Source organism: Coregonus lavaretus (genome assembly GCF_964263955.1).
Source record: "Coregonus lavaretus genome assembly, chromosome: 26".
Lineage (NCBI taxonomy): Eukaryota > Metazoa > Chordata > Actinopteri > Salmoniformes > Salmonidae > Coregonus > Coregonus lavaretus.
Window position 1 is genome coordinate 31,105,777 of NC_140013.1, and position 17,044 is coordinate 31,122,820.

Consider the following 17,044-nt stretch of genomic DNA (forward strand, 5'->3'; position numbering starts at 1 on the left):
CTTCAGGCTCTGATCAGTCCCTACACCCAAACGAGGGCATTGCGTTCATCCACCTCTGGCCTGCTGGCTCCCCTTCCTCTGCGGAAGCATAGTTCCCGCTCAGCCCAGTCAAAACTGTTCGCTGCTCTGGCACCCCAATGGTGGAACAAGCTCCCTCACGACGCCAGGACAGCGGAGTCACTCACCACCTTCCGGAGACATTTGAAACCCCACCTCTTTAAGGAATACCTGGGATAGGATAAAGTAATCCTTCTACCCCCCCCCCCCCAAAAAAAAATAAATAAATAAATAAAATAAACAATTGTAAAGTGGTTATGCCACTGGCTATAAGGTGAATGCACCAATTTGTAAGTCGCTCTGGATAAGAGCGTCTGCTAAATGACGTAAATGTAAAAATGTCAAATGTAAATGTCATAATGTTCTGCAGACTGATGTAGCTGAGGAAGTGGATGTTGCGCAGAAGTGTGTGTGTGTGTGTACTGTACTGTGTATCTGGTGGAAGATGAGAGCCTGGCTGATATAGCCCCAGCTGCTGGTAGGGCTGAGGTAGTGCATGAGTAGCAGTAGTAGCAGCATGAAGACGATGGAGGCTGAGGCGTAGATAGTTGATCAGGAACATCATGACAGTACAGCCCACGATGCCAAGCACACAGGTGTGCCACGTGAAGTAACGGAAAGTGGGCCTGGAGGGAGAGGGGAGAGGGTTTAGAACACACACACACATCTTTGCAAATGCATGTGCTTTTAGAGAAGCAAATTATCTTATTTTTTTATCTCTCGCTTTCCCACTCTTGCTCACACACCCATGAGCAATCTAAGTGAACGTAAAGCTCTATCTAAGCATGATAAACAACTGGAGGTGAGTCAGTGTATAGAAAGTGATTGGGTATATTATCTCCTGTGTTTTTGTGAGCAAACTCATACAGTCTTAATTACTTCAACTGCATCTATAGAAAGGTGGACAGGTCAGTGTGTAATGTACATGCATTGTGTGTGTGCTCGCGATTTTGAGAGAGAGTAAATTAGTGTGTGTTAGTTAATGTGTTTGAGTGAGTGAGTATATGAGTGTGTGGTAGTTAACGTGTTTGTGAGCATATAATTAGAATACTAGAATGGACATAAACCTTGGACAGGAAACTACACACTGCATATACAAAAAAACATTAGTCTTTCCATGACAGACTGACTAGGTGAATCCAGGTGAAAGCTATGATCCCTTATTGATGTTACTTGTTAAATCCACATAAAATCAGTGTAGATGAAGGGGAGGAGCCAGGTTAAATAAGGATATTTTTTTTTGAGACATGATTGTGTATGTGTGCCATTCAGAGGGTGAATGGGCAAGATAAAACATTTAAGTGCCTTTGAACGGGGTATGGTAGTAGGTGCACCGGTTTGAGTGGTCAAAACCCCACAGCCCTTAACCAAGCCGAGCATAGAAGTGGTTTAGCTCGTCTGGTAGGCTTGTGTCACTGGGCAGCTCGCGGCTGTGCTTCCCTTTGTAGTCTGTAATAGTTTTCAAGCCCTGCCACATCCGACGAGCGTCAGAGCCGGTGTAGTACGATTCAATCTTAGTCCTGTATTGACTCTTTGCCTGTTTGATGGTTCGTTGGATGGCATAGCGGGATTTCTTATAAGCGTACGGGTTAGAGTCCTGCTCCTTGAAAGCGGCAGCTCTAGCCTTTAGCTCAGTGCGGATGTTGCCTGTAATCCATGGCTTCTGGTTGGGGTATGTACGTACGGTCACTGTGGGGATGATGTCATCAATGCACTTATTGATGAAGCCAGTGACTGATGTGGTGTACACCTCAATGCTATCTGAAGAATCCCGGAACATGTTCCAGTCTGTGCTAGCAAAACAGTCCTGTAGTTTAGCATGGTAAATCTAAGCGCATGCGGTAGGGCTATAGGTTCAGGGGTGTGTCAAATATATTTTCACTCACAATTATCGGTGCACTTGCTGGCGTTGGAGTGAAAAGGCTGGGTTTTGATGAATAAACAAGTTGTGGGTATGTCGAGGCTTGGCCCCTCACTGGCCAATCAGAACGTGCTCCATTGTGAAATGTGTGGTTGCTTCAAGTTGTGTATGTACAGTCTTTTAAGTATTGCCTTGGAATCAACTCCAATTCCAAATTTAGTCCGTTATAGTTTGTTAAATAGCTTATAGAAACAAAATAACAAAATGTAGACCTATCTTTGCTAAATGCATTAACTTGAACCTATTTGCAGTCCACATTGTTCTAATTAATTTAATGGCTTCAATAGCATTCACACTGACATAGGGGCTAGGCCTACTGTAAAATGCTTTATGGCTGAGCATTGACATGCCAAACATTGTCAATCAGCAAGATGAAATTAATTATTGAAAAGGGTATACTTTTTGTACTTTACCCCCCCTTTTTCGATCTTGTCTCATCGCTGCAACTCCCGAACGGGCGTCCTCCGAAACATAACCCGCCTAACCGCGCTCCTTAATACCGGCCCGCTTAACCCAGAAGCCAGCTGCACCAATGTGTCAGAGGAAACACTGTTCAACTGGCGACCGGGGTCAGCCTGCAGGCGCCCTGCCTGCCACAAGGAGTCGCTAAGGCGTGATGAGCCAAGTAAAGCCCACCGGCCAAACCCTCCCCTAACCCAGTCGACGCTGGACCAATTGGGCATCGTCCTATGGGACTCCCAGCCACAGCCGGTTGTGGCACAACCCGGGAATGAACCCGGGTCTGTAGTAACGCCTCAGGCACTGCGATGCAGTGCCTTAGACCGCTGCGCCACTCGGGAGGCCCACAATATAAATAATTCTAATCAAAACGAAACAACTTGTTTTAAATAGGCACCATCATTTCTCCCCATGGGCATATACAGTGCCTTCGGGAAAGTATTCAGAACCCTTGACTTTTTCCACATTTTGTTACATTACAGCCTTATTCTAAAATTGATTAAATTGTTTATTTTCCTCATCAATCTACACACAATACCCCATAATGACAAAGCAAAACCAGGTTAGAAATGTTTGCTAATTTATTAAAAATAAAAAAACTGAAATATAACATTTACATAAGTATTCAGACCCTTTACTCAGTACTTTGTTGAAGCACCTTTGGCAGCGATTACAGCCTTGAGTCTTCTTGGGTATGACACTATAAGCTTGGCACACCTGTATTTGGGGAGTTTCTCCCATTCTTCTCTGCAGATCCTCTCAAGCTCTGTCAGGTTGGATGGGGAGCGTCGCTGCACAGCTATTTTCAGGTCTCTCCAGAGATGTTCGATCGGGTTCAAGTCCGGGCTCTGGATGGGCCACTCAAGGACATTCAGAGACTTGTCCCGGAGCCACTCCTGCGTTGTCTTGGCTGTGTGCTTAGGGTCGTTGTCCTTTTGGAAGGTGAACCTTCGCTCAGTCTGATGTCCTGAGTGCTCTAGAGCAGGTTTTCATCAAGGATCTCTCTGTGCTTCGTTCATCTTTCCCTCGATCCTAACTAGTCTCCCAGTCCCTGCCGCTGAAAAACATCCCCGCAGCATGATGCTGCCACCACCATGCTTCACCGTAGGGATGGTGCATGGTTTCCTCCAGACGTGACACTTGGCATTCAGGCCAAAAGTTCAATCTTGGTTTCAACAGACCAGAAAATCTTGTTTCTCATGGTCAGAGTCCTTTAGGTGCCTTTTGGCAAACTCCAAGCGGGCTGTCATGTGCCTTTTACTGAGGAGTGGCTTCCGTCTGGCCACTCTACCATAAAGGCCTGATTGGTGGAGTGCTGCAGAGATGGTTGTCCTTCTGGAAGGTTCTCCCATCTCCACAGAGGAACTCTGGAGCTCTGTCAGAGTGACCATCTGCTTCTTGGTCACCTCCCTGAACAAGGCCCTTCTCCCCCGATTGCTCAGTTGTCCAGCTCTAGGAAGAGTCTTGGTGGTTCCAAACTTCTTCCATTTAATGGAAAATGGAGGCCACTGTTCTTGGGGACCTTCAATGCTGCAGAAGCTCTCCGAACAATTCCTTCGACCTCATGGCTTGGTTTTTGCTCTGACATGTACTGTCAACTGTGGGACATTTTTACATTTTACATTTTAGTAATTTAGCAGGCGCTCTTATCCAGAGAGACTTACAGTTAGTGAGTGCATGCATTTATAGACAGGTGTGTGCCTTTCCAAATCATGTCCAATCAATTACATTTACCACAGGTGGACTCCAATCAAGTTGTAAAAACATCTCAAGGATGATCAATGGAAACAGGATGCACCTGAGCTCAATTTCGAGTCTCATAGCAAAGGGTCTGAATACTTATGTAAATAAGGTATCAATTTTTTATTTTTAATACATTTGCAAAAATGTCTAAAAACCAGTTTTTTCTGTGTCATTATGAGGTATTGTGTGTAGATTGATGAAACATTTTTAATTTAATCAATTTGGAAAAAGTCAAGGTCTGAATACTTTCCGAATGCACTGTATGTGTGTGTCAATGAGTGTGACTGAAGTATGTATGTGCATGTGTGTGTTTGTGATGCATGTGTGCGTCATGACTGAGCTCCCCCACGTAGGCAGGTGCAGACAAAAGGTAGGCTCATTGATCACGTAGCGACCCCAATCTCCTGCAATAACATCTTCAGCAGATAAACAACCATTAAGGCTAGCTACTGTAATTACCATCCGAATGAACAGGCCCGGGCCCAGCTGGGAGCGCTAGGCTACGCAAAAACACTTAGCTTCATTAACAGAGTGGAACGCACCCGAGCGCTAAACGATACGTAGCCCCCGCTAAAACGTGATGGGGAGAGCAATAGAGAGAGAAGACTGGTGCAGTCATTATCCTCCTCTCCTTTTCTATCATCTCCATCACCAGAGGAGAGTGAAATACACTACATGACCAAAAGTATGTGGACACCTGCTCGTCGAACATCTCATTCCAAAGTCATGGGCATTAATATGGAGTTGGTCCCCCCCTTTGCTGCTATAACAGCCTCCACTCTTCTGGGAAGGCTTTCCACTAGATGTTGGGACTTTGCTTCTATTCAGTCACAAGAGTATTAGTGAGGTCGGCCACTGATGTTGGGTGATTAGGCCTGGCTTGCAGTCGGCGTTCCAATTCATAAAGGTGTTCCATGGATGGGGTTGAGGTCTAGGCTCTGTGCAGGCCAGTCAAGTTCTTCCACACCGATCTCAACAAACCATTTCTGTATGGACTTCGCTTTCTGCACAGGGGCATTGTCATGCTGAAACAGAAAAGGGCCTTCCCCAAACTGTTGCCACAAAGTTGGAAGCACAGAATTGTCTAGAATGTCATTGTATGCTGTAGCATTACGATTTCCCTTCACTGGAACTAAGGGGCCTAGCCCGAACCATGAAAAACAGCCTCAGACCATTATTCCTCCTCCACCAAACTTTACAGTTGGCACTATGCATTGGGGCAGGTAGCATTCTCCTGGCATCTGCCAAACACAGATTTGTCCGTCGGACTGCCAGATGATGAAGCGTGAATCATCACTCCAGAGAACCCGGCGAGCTTTACACCACTCCAGCCGATGCTTGGCATTGTGCATGGTGATCTTTGGGTTGTGTGCGGCTGCTCGGCCATGGAAACCCATTTCATGAAGCTCCTGATGAACAGTTCTTGTGCTGACGTTGCTTCCAGAGGCAGTTTGGAACTCGGTAGTGAGTGTTGCAACCAAGTACTCGCCGGTTCCGTTCTGTGAGCTTGTGTGGCTTACCACTTCGTGGCTGAGCCGTTGTTGCTCCTAGACATTTCCACTTCACAAAAACAGCACTTACAGTTGACCAGGGCAGCTCTAGCAGAAATTTGACTAACTAACTTGTTGGAAAGGTGGCATCCTATGACGGTGCCACGTTGAAAGTCACTGAGCTCTTCAGTACGGGCCATTCTACTGCCAATGTTTGTCTATGGAGATTGAATGGCTGTGTGCTCGATTTTATACACTTGTCAGGAATGGGTGTGGCTGAAGTAGCTGAATCCACTCATTTGAAGGGGTGTCCACATACTTTTGTATATATAGTGTAGCTCTTTTTGCCCCTACCGTTTGCTCAATTTTCTCTCCCCACTTTCCATTTGTTTTAGCTCTAATTTCACATCATTTATGTCACCCCCAATGTCTTACTTTTCAATCTTACACCCCCCCCCCCCCCTCTCTAAAAGTCCCTCTTACTCTCCATTCACTCCTCTCTTTCTCTTCCTCCCTGCTGGAGAGGGCCATTACGTTAAAAGCTCACCCTGCCTGCTCTCCCTCTCTCTGCCTTTCTTTCGCTCTCTCCTTTAGTCTCTTTAATCCCTCTCTCATTAGTGGCAGTGGATCTCTGGCACTCCCCATGTCTCCCCCCACCTCTCCCGCATCCCAATCATTTCCCAATGACTGATGTCACTTAGCTGACATCAGCGAAAACCAAAATGTCCACCATCAAGTACATAGAGCGAGGGAGAGAGAGGGGACCCGGCGGCCAGCCAAAAGACACGTCATGATTAGAGGACATAACTGTGCTATGGCCAACCATCACCTTAAAACACCCTCACTCTGCAAACACACACACACACAGTTGACTTAAGTGCACACAAAGCTGGCAGATCTATAAATACAATGTCAGTGAGTGCTCATTCACACATTATGTCATATCATTCAGAAGTAATTAGAGTAACCTTCACAAAATGTACACTAAGAGTGACAATACACTGACTGACTGCATGTTAATAACAGAGCCTGGCCTTCAAGTCTTCCCCAAAAACATAGCCTGTGTGTGTGTGTCTAACCCACTCAGCCCTGTTCTGTAGTCTAAACCCAGTAGTTAGTCCCATCAGTAGTAGAACATACTGACCCAGAGGAGCGCTCTGGAAAACTGGAGACATTTACGGATAAAGCTGCAGCCAACAGCCCCTTTAAAAACACACATTCCCAAACACACAAATTCAGAAAGATGAAGAGGAGTGTGTTGGACACAGTGGACACGTTTAGGGGACACAGATAAAACACACACAGATTTTCACACGCCATTTCACACACCCCTTTACCCTCTTTTCTCACACACACACACACACACACACACACTTAACAAGCAGACAGCTCTTCCGCTACATCATAATTTAGCAGCCCCACTCCCCCTCCCTGTCAGCTAAAACACCCGTGTGCCAAATTTAGGGGAAAGAGGAAATGTTTCTGCTAAATTTGTTATGCTAATTACAGAGCAGTTCTCAGGGGAGAGCAGCACTAAATGGCTTAAAATTATTTTCGCCTGGAAAGAGGCGCAGGGAACACAACAAACAAACACCCAAAACCCGCCCTGCGACAACAGCAGAAACAACAGGCTAATAGAATTTAGGAAGTGCCCCACAGCAGCCAGCCAACCACGCGCCTTATCAGCCCCCAGCCGAATCCCGTCGGCCAATAGGGAAGGAGATACGGAGAGAGGGAAAAGTTTGGTAAACTATATATAAATGTTTTAACTTTATATACCCTTGACACATGGACAAGCACTGATATGGACAGAGAAGTACAGGGATGCAGCAACCTCTAGAGATAGTGTCTCCTCTATGAAAAATGAGTTGTGATACCCAGATGTGTTCACATACCAACCCAGGCACAGATCATTAACAGCATACATTAGAGCTGCACAATATGATTATCTAGATAATCATTGCTCTAAGACTAACTGAACTGTGCTGCCTGCTTGAGTGAAAGGGAGTGGGTCTTTGTGTGTGTGCTGTGGATATTTCACATGTGAATATCGCAATTTTGATTAAAATTAGATTAATTGTGCAGCCCTAGCATACATCAACATTTGAGGATTCACCAGATTCAACACACAAACCTATCTTCAGTCCCTCTCAGATGTGCAGCTGGGAGCAGTGGCCAGTTTATGTCTTAATTAGCACGTGGCCATGAAACCCAGCTGGCACACACTGTGGAACACTAACACACTCAATTCTGTTTGTACACTTGTTTACATGGATATGCTTCTTAACAAAACCTATTTAAAACAAGCCATTACACTTCGTTATTATCATGGCATTTCAGTATTATTATTATTCAGATTATTATTTATACTGTAAGTTTTAATCAACAAATGCCTGTCACATTTTTGTATTGACACAATAAAGGTATTCCAAACTTGACCTATTCAGCGTATACATAAAAAAATATATACAGATCCTATTGACACACAAAACCATTCAAACAGTTTTTTCTTCGACTTTTCCTGAAATATCGACTGTTCTTCAAAGAGAGGATGCCGTAATGAGAGAAATAATGTAGCCTAAGCTACTGAAAATAGGCCTTTTACGAAATTAAATCATGACAGGAGCGTTTGATTCTTATTAAAGAGATGGAGTCCAGACAGGTTACTTTAGGAAACTTTCTGAATGGACATATAGGCCTATAGAGAGAATCAGCGAACTTGCACACCCCCATAAAAGCAATGCAGGAGTGGCTTCGGGACAAGTCTCTGAATGTCCTTGAGTGGCCCAGGCAGAGCCTGGACTTGAATCCGATCTAACATCTCTGGAGAGACCTGAAAATAGCTGTGCAGCGACGCTCCCCATCCAACCTGACAGAGCTTGAGAGGATCTGCAGAGAAGAATGGGAGAAACTCCCCAAATACAGGTGTGCCAAGATTGTAGCGTCATACCCAAGAAGACTCGAGGCTATAATCGCTGCCAAAGGTGCTTCAACAAAGTACTGAGTAAAGGGTCTGAATACTTATGTAAATGTGATATTTCAGTTTTCTATTTTTAATACATTTGCAAACATTTCTAAAAACCTGTTTTTACTTTGTCATTATGGGGTATTGTGTGTAGATTGATGAGGAAAAAAAACTATATAATCAATTTTAGAATAAGGCTGTAATTTAACAAAATGTGGAAAAAGTGAAGTGGTCCGAATATGTTCCAAATGCACTGTATTTATCAGCGATGCTGATTATCGAGGGGGAGAGTGTTGGAAAGATTTGTTGAAATACTGTGAGGAACTATTATAAGGACAGCAGGGTTTTTTTGTCTCGCCTAGGGTGGCATATTGGCCAGGACCGGGCATGATCAGCATTGATTAGTCTATAAATTAAGAAAATATTTTGTATCAAATTATAACAACATTCCAGGTTGGGGTAGCTTATAATCATTAGTAAACACTCCCGCTATTAGGTAAAGTTTATCTACATGAAAATAAGGTTAATTAAAAAAAGATCTAAAACTCCTAAAATGAATGTAGTCCTATTTAAACAGTTTTGACAGTTATTTTATTTTCATGATGTCTTCATCCATAACTGTCAGTTAGTTATTCAATTACTCTCACAGCCTTACTTGTGTGTGTGTGTGTGTGTGTGTGTGTGTGTGTGTGTGTGTGTCTGCGTGTGTAAAACATTTCCAAAGACTCCAGCCACCCAAAGACTCCAGCCACCCAAAGACTCCAGCCACCCAAAGACTCCAGCCACCCAAAGACTCCAGCCACCCAAAGACTCCAGCCAGCGTCTGGCAAACGTTACCGGAGCATCGGCTCTCGGACCAAGAGGCTCCGAGACAGCTTCTACCCTCAAGCCAGAAAACTGCTAAATAGCCAGACAGCTAAATAGTCAATTAATGGTACCCAAACTATCTGCACTGACTATCTTGCACTGACCCTATGCACACTAACTAGACTTTATATACACACTACAATGTCACCCTCATACATTCAAACACTACATACGCATGCGCACACACCGACGCAACACAAACATACACACACACACTTTTACACTCATCACCTGCTGCTGCTACTCCGTTCTTTATTTTACTCGTATTATTATCTATCCTGATGCCAAGTCACTTTATCCTGCCTTCATATACATATCTACCTCAAGTACCTCGTACCTCTGCACATTGATCTGGTACTGGTACTCCCTGTATATAGCTCCACATTGATCTGGTACTGGTACTCCCTGTATATAGCTCCACATTGATCTGGTACTGGTACTCCCTGTATATAGCTCCACATTGATCTGGTACTGGTACTCCCTGTATATAGGTCCACATTGATCTGGTACTGGTACTCCCTGTATATAGCTCCACATTGATCTGGTACTGGTACTCCCTGTATATAGCTCCACATTGATCTGGTACTGGTACTCCCTGTATATAGCTCCACATTGATCTGGTACTGGTACTCCCTGTATATAGGTCCACATTGATCTGGTACCGGTACTCCCTGTATATAGCTCCACATTGATCTGGTACCGGTACTCCCTGTATATAGCTCCACATTGATCTGGTACTGGTACTCCCTGTATATAGCTCCACATTGATCTGGTACTGGTACTCCCTGTATATAGCTCCACATTGATCTGGTACTGGTACTCCCTGTATATAGCTCCACATTGATCTGGTACTGGTACTCCCTGTATATAGGTCCACATTGATCTGGTACTGGTACTCCCTGTATATAGGTCCACATTGATCTGGTACTGGTACTCCCTGTATATAGGTCCACATTGATCTGGTACTGGTACTCCCTGTATATAGCTCCACATTGATCTGGTACTGGTACTCCCTGTATATAGCTCCACATTGATCTGGTACTGGTACTCCCTGTATATAGCTCCACATTGATCTGGTATTGGTACTCCCTGTATATAGCTCCACATTGATCTGGTACTGGTACTCCCTGTATATAGGTCCACATTGATCTGGTACTGGTACTCCCTGTATATAGGTCCACATTGATCTGGTACTGGTACTCCCTGTATATAGCTCCACATTGATCTGGTACTGGTACTCCCTGTATATAGGTCCACATTGATCTGGTACTGGTACTCCCTGTATATAGGTCCACATTGATCTGGTACTGGTACTCCCTGTATATAGGTCCACATTGATCTGGTACTGGTACTCCCTGTATATAGGTCCACATTGATCTGGTACTGGTACTCCCTGTATATAGCTCCACATTGATCTGGTACTGGTACTCCCTGTATATAGCTCCACATTGATCTGGTACTCCCTGTATATAGGTCCACATTGATCTGGTACTGGTACTCCCTGTATATAGGTCCACATTGATCTGGTACTGGTACTCCCTGTATATACAGTGGGGGAAAAAAGTATTTAGTCAGCCACCAATTGTGCAAGTTCTCCCACTTAAAAAGATGAGAGAGGCCTGTAATTTTCATCATAGGTACACGTCAACTATGACAGACAAATTGAGAAAAACAATTCCAGAAAATCACATTGTAGGATTTTTTATGAATTTTTTTGCAAATTATGGTGGAAAATAAGTATTTGGTCACCTACAAACAAGCAAGATTTCTGGCTCTCACAGACCTGTAACTTCTTCTTTAAGAGGCTCCTCTGTCCTCCACTCGTTACCTGTATTAATGGCACCTGTTTGAACTTGTTATCAGTATAAAAGACACCTGTCCACAACCTCAAACAGTCACACTCCAAACTCCACTATGGCCAAGACCAAAGAGCTGTCAAAGGACACCAGAAACAAAATTGTAGACCTTCACCAGGCTGGGAAGACTGAATCTGCAATAGGTAAGCAGCTTGGTTTGAAGAAATCAACTGTGGGAGCAATTATTAAGAAATGGAAGACATACAAGACCACTGATAATCTCCCTCGATCTGGGGCTCCACGCAAGATCTCACCCTGTGGGGTCAAAATGATCACAAGAACGGTGAGCAAAAATCCCAGGACCACACGGGGGGACCTAGTGAATGACCTGCAGAGAGCTGGAACCAAAGTAACGAAGCCTACCATCAGTAACACACTACGCCGCCAGGGACTCAAATCCTGCAGTGCAAGACGTGTCCCCCTGCTTAAGCCAGTACATGTCCAGGCCCGTCTGAAGTTTGCTAGAGTGCATTTGGATGATCCAGAAGAGGATTGGGAGAATGTCATATGGTCAGATGAAACCAAAATATAACTTTTTGGTAAAAACTCAACTCGTCGTGTTTGGAGGACAAAGAATGCTGAGCTGCATCCAAAGAACACCATACCTACTGTGAAGCATAGGGGTGTAAACATCATGCTTTGGGGCTGTTTTTCTGCAAAGGGACCAGGACGACTGATCCATGTAAAGGAAAGAATGAATGGGGCCATGTATCGTGAGATTTTGAGTGAAAACCTCCTTCCATCAGCAAGGGCATTGAAGATGAAACGTGGCTGGGTCTTTCAGCATGACAATGATCCCAAACACACCGCCCGGGCAACGAAGGAGTGGCTTCGTAAGAAGCATTTCAAGGTCCTGGAGTGGCCTAGCCAGTCTCCAGATCTCAACCCCATAGAAAATCTTCGGAGGGAGTTGAAAGTCCGTGTTGCCCAGCGACAGCCCCAAAACATCACTGCTCTAGAGGAGATCTGCATGGAGGAATGGGCCAAAATACCAGCAACAGTGTGTGTAAACCTTGTGAAGACTTACAGAAAACGTTTGACCTGTGTCATTGCCAACAAAGGGTATATTACAAAGTATTGAGAAACTTTTGTTATTGACCAAATACTTATTTTCCACCATAATTTGCTAATAAATTCATTAAAAATCCTACAATGTGATTTTCTGGAAATAAAATTATCATTTTGTCTGTCATAGTTGACGTGTACCTATGATGGAAATTACAGGCCTCTCTCATCTTTTTAAGTGGGAGAACTTGCACAATTGGTGGCTGACTAAATACTTTTTTTCCCCACTGTAGGTCCACATTGATCTGGTACTGGTACTCCCTGTATATAGCTCCACATTGATCTGGTACTGGTACTCCCTGTATATAGGTCCACATTGATCTGGTACTGGTACTCCCTGTATATAGCTCCACATTGATCTGGTACTGGTACTCCCTGTATATAGCTCCACATTGATCTGGTACTGGTACTCCCTGTATATAGGTCCACATTGATCTGGTACTGGTACTCCCTGTATATAGCTCCACATTGATCTGGTACTGGTACTCCCTGTATATAGGTCCACATTGATCTGGTACTGGTACTCCCTGTATATAGGTCCACATTGATCTGGTACTGGTACTCCCTGTATATAGGTCCACATTGATCTGGTACTGGTACTCCCTGTATATAGGTCCACATTGATCTGGTACTGGTACTCCCTGTATATAGGTCCACATTGATCTGGTACTGGTACTCCCTGTATATAGCTCCACATTGATCTGGTACTGGTACTCCCTGTATATAGCTCCACATTGATCTGGTACTGGTACTCCCTGTATATAGCTCCATTCTTGTGTATTTTATTTTATTCCTCTTGTTAGTTACTATTTGATTTTGCATTATTATTTTTTTAACTCTGCATCGTTGGGAAAGGTTTGTAAGCAAGCATTTAATTGTAAAGTCTACACCAGTTGTATTCGGCGTGTGTGATAAATAAAAATTGATTTAGTACCTGAAGTTAGGAGCTGAGGCCCACTCCAGAGCCACAGGCCAGGTCCACAGCTGCGTAGACCAGCAGGAAGAAGATGGTTACAATGCTGGCGATGGTGTTCAACTTCCCTGTGAACAACACCAACTACAGATTGAGAGAAGGAGAGAGAAGAAAGAGAGATGGAGAGAGAGAAAGAGAGGGATGGAGGGGAGGAATAGTTTCTCCTCTGACCTCCACAACAAAGTCAGTGAGAGTCAGTCTCCCCAGTTCTCCCCTGGGAGGCTCTTTTACAAGAGCATTAATTAGCTATTAACTGAGCCCTCAGGCACAGGCCAGCATGGGCAACTTCTGGGCCTGCTACTGCACAACACCATCTTCTGTGTGTGTCTGTCTGTGTGTCTCTGTCTCACTCTGTGTGAGTGAGTGAGTGAGAGATAGATCAGGTCAGGTCAGTTGTCTTCGTGTTGTATGTCCAGTCCATGTAAACCCATGGTAATCATCAAGCTATTCTGAGAGGCTGAGTTATCACTACCATCACACAGCCCTTTACTAAAAGGTCAGATCACAAAGATAGAGGGGCTTCAAAATCAGTGTCATGGTCTCCCTCTTCCTCAAATATCATCTGGATCAGTTTGAATTGATACATGACTTGTCTGCCCTATATCCATCTCCGTTTTTCTCTACCACCTTCTTTCACCCTCCTTCCTGCTCTCCCTCTTTTCTACCCCTCCCTCGCTCCCTCCCTCGCTCCCTCCCTCGCGTCTGAGATTGTTTAACATGGATTGAGATTAGAATCACACTTGTGTCATCAGTGAATCATTGAAATGGCAGAGAGAGAGAGAGAGAGAGAGAGAGAGGGAGAGAGAGAGAGAGGACTAGGGAGTCAATGAGCTCTGATACAGGCTAACAATTCCCTCTAATTACTCCCCCACTCCAGGGATGAGAGAGGAAGAGAGAAAGACAAGCCATTTAGCCTTTAACACTCCCTTCTAGAAGAGTCTTTGACTAGCCAGTCATTATCAGAGCTCTCTCCACCTCCACCTCCTCTTTTTTCTCTTTCTTTGTATCTTTACCCTCTCATCTCTCGCCTCCTCTCATCCCTGATCTCCTTTTCTTATTATGTCTTGGCCAATTCTTAGTACTCTCAAATGACTTCCCTTCTCTCTCCATCTACCCTTCCTCTCTCCTATCTCCATCTACCTTTCTCCTCTCTCCATCTACCCTTCTCCTCTCTCCTATCTCCATCTACCTTTCTCCTCTCTCCATCTACCCTTCTCCTCTATCCTATCTCCATCTACCTTTCTCCTATCTCCATCTACCTTTCTCCTATCTCCATCTACCTTTCTCCTCTCTCCATCTACCTTTCTCCTCTCTCCATCTACCCTTCTCCTCTATCCTATCTCCATCTACCTTTCTCCTATCTCCATCTATCTTTCTCCTCTCTCCATCTACCCTTCTCCTCTCTCCATCTACCTTTCTCCTCTCTCCATCTACCTTTCTCCTCTCTCCATCTACCCCTCTCCTCTCTCCTCTCTCCATCTACCCTTCTCCTATCTCCATCTACCTCTCTCCTCTCTCCATCTACCCTTATCCTCTCTCCTCTCTCCATCTACCTCTCTCCTCTCTCCATCTACCTCTCTCCTCTCTCCATTTACCTTTCTCCTCTCTCCTATCTCCATCTACCTTTCCTTAATCTGACCTGATCAGAGATTATTGAGGGGAGAGAGCGAGAGGGGGAGAGAGCGAGAGGGGGAGAGAGCGAGAGAGAGGGGGAGAGAGAGGGGGGAGAGAGAGAGAGGGGGGAGAGAGAGAGGGGGGAGAGAGAGAGAGGGGGGAGAGAGAAAAAGAGAGAACATGTGAGAGCAAGAGGGAAGTGGAGAAGGAGCAAGATGGAGGGAATTAAAGTTTAGGACCACATTTCACAGTTGATACATGAAATGAATTAAATTAAAGACTTTCAACTCAAATCAATGCAGCCAAGGACAGGGGATGGAGTGAGGGAGGAAAATAAAAGAGAACGGGAGAGGAGAGGAAGGGAGGAGAGCGAAGACAGAGCAGATAGAGGTGTGTATGTGTGTTACACTATACTAGGGGATCCATTACCCAGTGGGTGTAGGACAGTGGCAAGGTTAAGCAGCATGCACCAGGTATGAATGACACACACACACACGATACGAACTTCATTTGAAGTTACAAACACCTTTAACCAAACAGTCAACAAGGCAAAGACGACAAAACCCATAAGCTAAAATATATTTTTAACTCCTGAAAGGCATTTCTAGTGATCCAGAGCTGAGTCACTGTCAGTTGGGTTCAGTATGGTTCTGAGTCATCTCATCTGCTCTGCTACAGCTGCCCACTCTACAGGGGAACCCTGCTTAGTACCGCTATTAATCTCCCCTATCCACACACAATGCCAGTGAGAGGGGAGAGAGAAGAAGCTATAAAGAAAAATAATAAGGGGGAGAGCAAGAAAGAGGAGGACATAGGTGTCCCAACCAAACAGGTCGTCCCGTGCCAGGGCCTAGAGGATGCGGGAAGCCCCTATCAGGTTACTCATGGCAGCAGACAGGGTGGAGAGGTACACCAACGGTCACAAACGGGTTCCACACATTAATGTCCCGCAGGAAACTGTAGTCCCTCTGGAGGAGAATACTGAGAGAGGATGAGAGAGAAAGCCAGAGAGAAATCGGATTATGCACATTCATATTAAACCCTTGACACAAATGTGTTACCTATGAATAGTTTATGGTAACAGGCAAACACAAACATCTACATGAATAGGTGCAAGAGGAAAGGGGTGAGACAGTAGATGAAAGACATGTTTTGAGTTTATTTACCATATGTTAAATTAATATTTGAATGAGAGATGGCGAGAGAAATCGGAGAGAAATGGACACCCCTTTCCCACACAACAGAGCTGTAGATATGAAAATCAGAAACACAAGTCTGCTCCTCTCCCCATCTAATTTATCTCCCTCCCTCCACCTCTCTCTACTCCCTCCCTCCACCTCTCTCTACTCCCTCCCTCCACCTCTCTCTACTCCCTCCCTCCACCTCTCTCTACTCCCTCCCTCCATCTCTCTCTACTCCCTCCTTCTCTCCCTCTATTCCCTAATCAACCTCCTTTTCAACATTCTTCTCTTTTTCTCCCACCACCAATCTCCCATCGGTCTTTCTACCTCTCTCTTTCAATCTTTCTCCCTCACTGCCCACCCCAGTGTCCATTCTCTCTCTCCCTCTCTCTCTCCTCCCCTCACTGCCCACCCCATTGTCCATTCTCTCCCCCCCCCTCACTGCCCACCCCGTGTCCATTCTCTCTCAACCCCTCACTGCCCACCCCAGTGTCCGTTCTCTCTCTCTCAACTCCTCACTGCCCACCCCAGTGTCCGTTCTCTTTCTCAACCCCTCACTGCCCACCCCAGTGTCCGTTCTCTTTCTCAACCCCTCACTGCCCACCCCAGTGCCCGTTCTCTCTCTCAACCCCTCACTGCCCACCCATGTCCATTCTCACTCTCCCCCTCACTGCCCACCCGTGTCCATTCTCGCTCTCCCACCTCACTGCCCATTCTCTCTCCCCCCTCACTGCCCACCCCAGTGTCCATTCTCTCGCTCCCCCTCATTGCCCACCCCATTGTCCATTCTCTCTCTCCCCCTCACTGCCCACTCCAGTGTCCATTCTCGCTCTCCCCCTCACTGCCCACCCCA

General features: G+C 45.3%; 1 pseudogene across 1 annotated transcript in view; it reads right to left on the reverse strand.

Annotated features, from left to right (window-relative positions):
- LOC311101846 (solute carrier family 12 member 9-like) overlaps nucleotides 1-17,044 on the reverse strand; it is a 51,551-nt pseudogene that overhangs the window by 15,070 nt on the left and 19,437 nt on the right. Inside the window, exons 7-9 of the transcript in view lie at nucleotides 15,762-15,991; nucleotides 13,358-13,480; nucleotides 484-683 (exon numbers count right to left, since the gene is read on the reverse strand). The product of the transcript in view is annotated as a solute carrier family 12 member 9-like (transcript). The remainder of the gene's footprint in view (nucleotides 1-483; nucleotides 684-13,357; nucleotides 13,481-15,761; nucleotides 15,992-17,044) is intronic.